We start from the raw sequence: 6,890 nt of genomic DNA on the forward strand, positions 1-6,890 counted from the left end.
CGGTCATTCTGCGTCTGAGCCCTGGTGCTGCAGAGCAGCTGCTGCAGAAGGTGGAGGAGGAGGAGGCTGTTCTTCCTCTCCTGGGTAATGAATTTGATCTAATGGGACTGTCTAAATGCCCAGATACCATGGTGATAGGCACCCCATAAACACAGAGATAAACAGGTAGAGAGATATATGGAGGAGAGCATAATTTGCTTCTAAGTGCCTTTTCACTAGTATAAATAAAGGCAGAAAATAAAGTCGTTGGAGGCACTTGCAATACTAATGGAAGGAGGAAATTAAGCGGTAATTACAGCATTACGGGCAAATGACAAGGGCCGCATGTTCCGTGTGCATGTGTGTGGAGGCAGGCCGGGGTGGCAGCGGTGAGCGAAAGGGCCCCATGGGTCCTGGGGCCAATGTAGCTTCCTTCAACCTACCTGCTCTCCACCCAGGAGGCATATCTGCAGACAGTTCCCACATGGCCTCCCCAACCAAAAAGCCAAGCCCGCAGCCATTGAGTCATTTCCAACTCAGGACTCCAGAGCTCAGAGTAGAACTGCCCCTGTGGGTTTCTGAGACTATAACTTTTGGGGGGTAGAAAGCCTCATCTTTCTCCCAAGAAACAGCTGGTGGTTTCAAATTGCTGATCTTTCTGTGAGCAGCCCAATGCACAACCAACTATGCCACCAGGCCTCCTCTTGAATCTCTCTCTCAAAAAGTATTCTCTAGCAAGGGAGTGTGCTTTGGGGAAGTGGAGAAGAGCCCTGGTGTTACTGCCCTAGACCGGTAGAAGGGCACCGTCAACCGATGAGGAATGAGAGTTAGTGGATAAATGTCCCGGCTTCAGAACCTCCCAGGGAAGGATCCTGGAATGTTCCACAAGGGCCTCAGAGGGTCCCCAGCAGGATCGTGCTTCAGTTGCCCACAACCACATACCTTTATTGGCTTTCCCCACTTCCCTGGTTCACTTTCCCACCCCAGCTCAAGGCTTCCTTCCAAATATCAACAGGCCCTACATCTATGTGAGGAGGAACTCCCATGAGAACAGGCTGGTTTACCCCAATGGAGCAGTCAGTGGATCCGGAAGTACAGTCTAAAGGCTGCAGGTGGGTTGGCCGCACGGGCGTCCTGGTCAGTAGCACAAGGCCTGGCTGGCAGAAGGGTTCCACGCTTAGTTCCATGCCCTGTGGCTATGCCCTCAGGGGTCCTTGATGGCACACACGGTTATCACACTCAGCGACTAACCAAAAGGTTTGAGTCAAAGTCAGTTGAACCTCAAAAGAAAGGCCTGGCGATCTGCTTCTGAAAAATCCCAGGGGGTCTAATACGCATGGGGTTGATAGGAGCTGGAGGAGATTGACAGCACCTGATTGGCCATACTTGACATTTTTAATCCTCTGATCTTTGAACTTAGGTTTTGTAAGGGGGGTTGAGAGAGAGAGAGAGAGAGAGAGAGCTGTTGGGTGGCAGTGGACACTTGCATGCCTAAGGCCAGTCTGGGACATCACAGAGCCCAGATTGGTGGTAGCAATGGCAGTAGCAGCAGCACAAGTACCAACTTTGGAGCAGAGAAGAGGGGTCCCACACAAAAGTAGTGCCAAGAGCTGAGGAAGAAAAACAAAAAATCTCTCACTACCATTGAGTCCATGATGACTCATTGTGACCCTATAGGACACATTAGAACTGTCCCTGCAGCTTTCTGAGACTCTAAATCATTATGGGAGTAGAAAGCCTCATTTTCTCCCACAGAGCAGGGTAGTGGTTTTGAACTGCTGACCTTGTGATTAGCAGACCAGTGCATAACCACTTAAGCTACCAGGCCTCCCAGGATGTGAGACGGGAGGTCAATTTTCCCATCAATCTCTGGACCCTACGCTTGAGACATCTACACATGCAGGCAGCAAACATTGTAAATAAATTAGTACAAAATAAAGCCACATATAGGGATGTTACAACAAAGCACACAGGGGAGAGCTATTAGAGGTTTCCAGAGTGTAGTACCTCTGATTTCAATAAACTGCGGCAGCATTGTGTCACAAATGTCCCAGAGTGAGAACTGGAAGTGAAACGTAAAGCCCATTGCAAATGACACTGAAGAACTCTCTTTTCATATGAAGCTTCTGATGAACCAATTACTAATGAGGGAGATTATTTTAAAAGTTAATTTTTCCTTGTAATTGAAGATACGGCAAAAGAATGCATAAACATGAATTATGAATTATGTACAAGTCATGAGGCCACTTGAGATTTTTTAAATGACATCCACAAGTTACAGGACATAATTTAAATGGACGTCTACTCTTAAATTCACACTTACATGAAACTGATTTGTATGGAGAGTTACATTTCCTTTTTAGAAAAATTGTTCTGTGAGAATCACCAGCCCTAGATGTGCTGAAATTTATACGTTGAGCTAATTTATCAGAAATTTATATCCATTTCATCACCACCACCTATAAAATATTCTTAACAGCTCCGGTACTGATGCATCTGCATAAATAGCCTTTTCAAAATTAAAAATTATCAAAACTTATTTGCAATCTTGTATTTGCCAACAGTGACTGGTAGCATGTTAGTTGTATCAATTAAAAATGAAATTGCTGAAAGGATCAACTCTGATGCCCTGATATATGAATAATCAGAAAAGTGAGCCAGAAAAGTATTATGATCAATCGATATGTCTTACTAATAAGTTGTTATTTGCTGTATGAAATTACAACTGCAAATATTAGTCTGTATTTGTTTCATCATAGTTTATCTTCCTATTCATGTATCACTATTACCTCTCTTACGTTTTCTAAGTAATCAAATATTTTTAAAGGAAAAAGCTTTATATTTGAGTGCTGTTAGCCACACTTTTCCCCCTGTTTTTGAACAAGAGGCCTGTATTCTCATTTTGCCCTGGGCACTACAAGTTATGTAGCCAGTTCTTCCAGCTGAATTTGTTTACTATTTTCCGGACAGCTAGGTGAGGCCTCTTCATCAACTATGAAGATGATGCTACACAGAGCAACACTGTGCTCTGTTATACATAAGACCACTATGAACTGCCAATGACTCAACAGGAACTAACAACATTTCTACCAGGTCCCGTTACATGCAGGGAGCTGCCTTTGAATGACATGGCATGACCTTGGTTCAGGACTCTAGAGGGCTGCACTGTGGTTCTGCTGTTGACGTTTGCCAGAAAGCCCAATGGAGAATTTTTTCCCATTACATTTACCTCACATACTCAAGCTCATATAACTCAAGCTCCGAGTCTGCTTGTATCACAGGCTAGACTTTCTGGAAAGCTCTTTCCAGCTCTGGGCCCCACTCAAAGCTGGCAGGCTTCTCCATTATACAATGGCTAGGAATCCCCAAGAACAGAATACACTGCCTCCAGACCCTGAAGAGGCTTGCCAAACATGGTACTCCTTCCTTAGTGGTGCGAAATACATACAATAATAGGTTGTCCTTTACAGAATATTTCCCAGCATGCCCTGGTCCACTAGCTCCCTAAAATCTTCACTGATGTGGCAGGTCCCTAATTTTCATAGGGTTTATCTTCCACCCTCTGTAGTTCACGTCTCTTATCAAGACCTTTAACATTCTTGCTACTTCTTGTTCACCTGGTCAGATCAGTCTGACAACATTAACAAAGTGCCTCCTTGTATTGTTTTTATAGAATGTCTAGATGGCCCAGGGACCTTCAGACTATATTATGAGAGAGAGAGTAGGAAAGTTAACATAGGCCTAGAGCAAGACCATACGTGGCTGCTATAGTCTATCTCACAGGAACGTTGTTAGTCTGGGTACTTTCGAGAAACAAATCCATAGAAACTCATGTATAAGAGAGAGTTTTATATAAAGGTTAAGTGCGCATCAAGAAAACATCCCAACCCAGTGCTGCCCAAGTCCACAAGCCCAACATTGACCCATTAACCCATATGTCCGACACCAGTCCACAAAGTCCTCCTTCATCTCACGAAGCAGATACTATGATGCCGACCGCAGGAGGAAAGCCAAGTCAGTGAACGTGTAAGCATCTCAGCGCTGGCAGGGGTCTCCACACGGCTGCTCCAGCACCCAGGGCTGCATTGGGGTAGGTCCTTGCGGCTTCTCCTCAGGGATCTCTTGCAGGAAGTCAGCCTTGGCAGCTGAAGCAGGGAACTGCTAAGGGAGCTGCACCCTGGTGCGACCATCACAAAGCAAGAGACCCGAGAACTCAAAAGGCGAGGCTAACAGAGCCATTTATCCCTCCACCCTTCAACTCATCCCACATGTGTTTATTGGGCCAGGTTGGCACAATAAACTAACTAACTCAAACTTAAATCATTAGGGATGAATGATACCATATCATGCAAAACAGCTGCAATGGGAACTACTTCTTGATTAAATTTACAGTGGTTTACTCTTGTTCACCATGATGCATTCGGGTTTATTGGAGCCCACATTAGTGAATTAAATATGAGTAGATTAGGGACCACCTAACATAATGTGCATTCTTTACATTATTAAAGATGGTCCCAACCTCGGACATGCCCCCAGGATTTCATACTCTTTATAATTGACTGTCATGGATTGGTGTCATAAGAGGCCCATGGGAGAGCATTGTGACCCTAGTATCAGTGTTCATCCAGACCCTGTGTCCAACAACCCTTGAAAGATCTACCGAAAGGCCTGTCTGGTCTCATTTGATAGAATACTCTATTACCCAAGTAAACAACCACAGATCTCTTTAGCAAAGATCTCTCAACCAATGAGGGATGAGGGTTGATGATAAGTGCCTGCAGTGGAGTGAATTATTTAATAGGGCTCTTTTGGAGATAGTCACTGTCTCTGTGACTCTGCAAAATGATTGGGTGGTACTATGCAAATAAGGTGATTGTGACCCACGAAGGGAACTGAACAGCGTGCTGCTCATGCAAATAAGGTGAGTGGAACCTGAGACAGTTAAGGGCATATACCTCCTTGGTTTGGCCACAATCTCAGTGGTTTGGCAGTGTGTGACGAGGCGTCACCTTCCATTCCATGGTCTGGCGTAGCTGCCCTCTACTTTGTGCCTTGATGTCATTTTCCTCCATTCTGTGCTGTGTGATAAATCCTAGCCTCTCTGCCTGTGTTATGGTCCCAGCTGTAAGTTGTCTGTATGGTAATGAAGCAGAGTTCAGGTGGAATGTATCTTGAGTCACTAGAAAGCATGACTCGGGTCACCACCATTTCTCCAGTCCCACCCTTACCAAGCCACGCCCCTTTTCAAGACACACTCTTGCATCAACTTGCTCAAGTAAAAGTGTCCTTGGGGGGATGGTCTGCATCCAACACATCTAGGTGAATGCTTCGGTAAAGGTTCCTCTCTTGCTCCTGATCTGTTATCCGGCTGCTTATCATCCGATGTTCGGTTCTAGGGCCAGTGGCCGTCTGAGCAGATTTGCTAGCTTCTGCAGCCTTGAGAGCCAACAGCCTGTTGCCCGACCTGCCCGTTTGGATTCATCAGCCCCTACAAACATCTGAATCAGGAGAAGTCTTGATCCCCATCCCACAGATTTGGGACTTACCACCTTTCATAACTACATGGAGCATTTCTTTAGATGGTCTGTGAAGCCCGTGAAACTTTGCAGCAGATTACGGAACGCACAGGTGGGCGGGGCGGGGTGGAGGGAGGAGATGTGTTGATCTAAGAGATGATGGCGTGATGCAGCCCTTTGAAAACGTTGGATATTTGGGACATCTTTAACCTCTACCTCACATGTCCCAGCATTGTGCTGATCCTTATAAAAGAAGTGATTCCTTCAGGGCCGCAGATCCCTTGTTCATCAGGGAGGGCAATGCTGTTCCACATAGTCTCTCCGAGGCCCCAGTGGGATCCACCCCAGTTGTCCTCATGGGGACCCTGCTTGTCAGCTCATCCTGTCTTGACTGTCCTCCTCCCTCTGTCTCAACCCTTCACCCCTCACACACCCCAGCATACTTCCCTCGGGGTCTGCTACTGGGGGGACCCACACTGAGACACCAGGGCCAAAATAAAGCCACTCGTCTCTTCCTGACCTTCAGGCACTCACAGCCTCAGAACCTCCAAGGCTCAGCTCCGGCCGTCGCTGCCTGGTCTAGTTCTGTTCGCCTCGCCAGACTTTTGCTTTGTGGTTATAGCCCTCAATTCCTCCTGCTATAATTTAAAACCACCTCGTCATCCGAGGGACGTTTTCCTTCTCTGAAAGGAGCAACTTGGGTGGAAGAGCCCCTTATACACCTGAGCGGGGGTATTAATTTTACTTCTCCAGGCTGACTAATCCAAGTTCTTTTCACCATTGCCCATCAGTTCTGTTTTCCAGCCTTTTAATCATCTTGGTGGCTGTAAGCTGTCACCCCCAGCTGCTCACCAGAGACTGGCCCGCCGGCTCCCGGAGACCACCAGCTGCATGTTTTAACCCAGAGAAGTTCACTGGAGGAGAGGTGTGCGGCAGCCATAAATCACCCTCTCCCTCTCCGCCTCCCCAAAGCGGGAGAACAAATCCAGCTTGCCATTGAAGGTCATAAAACTTCTCTTCTTTCAAGGGCCCCTTGATTGGGCATGTTCATCATAGCATGCATGCAAGTCCACCAAGGGCCCATAAAACTTCTCAAGGCTTTGTGCGAAGTGACCCCACAGGTCCAGGCCTAAGCAAGCCCACCCTTCAGCCCACAGTGAAAGTGTTGCTGGTTTCACCCAGAAATGGACTGGCTTCAATTGGCCTTGTGATTTGTTGATTAACTTTACAAAGGGCTTTTGAGGCCAGATAACTCCTCCGAAGCCTGAATACTTGAGCTCCATCTGTGACATCCGCGGAGAAATCCACGACAACAACCGACCCCATCAGCCAGGAGGGAAGAAGGGAGGGGGAGTGTCTGCTCCATAAGGTCTTGGTCCAGGGCTACGGCACACA

The sequence above is a fragment of the Echinops telfairi genome, unplaced genomic scaffold, assembly GCF_000313985.2.
Source record: "Echinops telfairi isolate 266 unplaced genomic scaffold, ASM31398v2 ScPeMD7_26;HRSCAF=91, whole genome shotgun sequence".
Classification (NCBI taxonomy): Eukaryota; Metazoa; Chordata; class Mammalia; order Afrosoricida; family Tenrecidae; genus Echinops; species Echinops telfairi.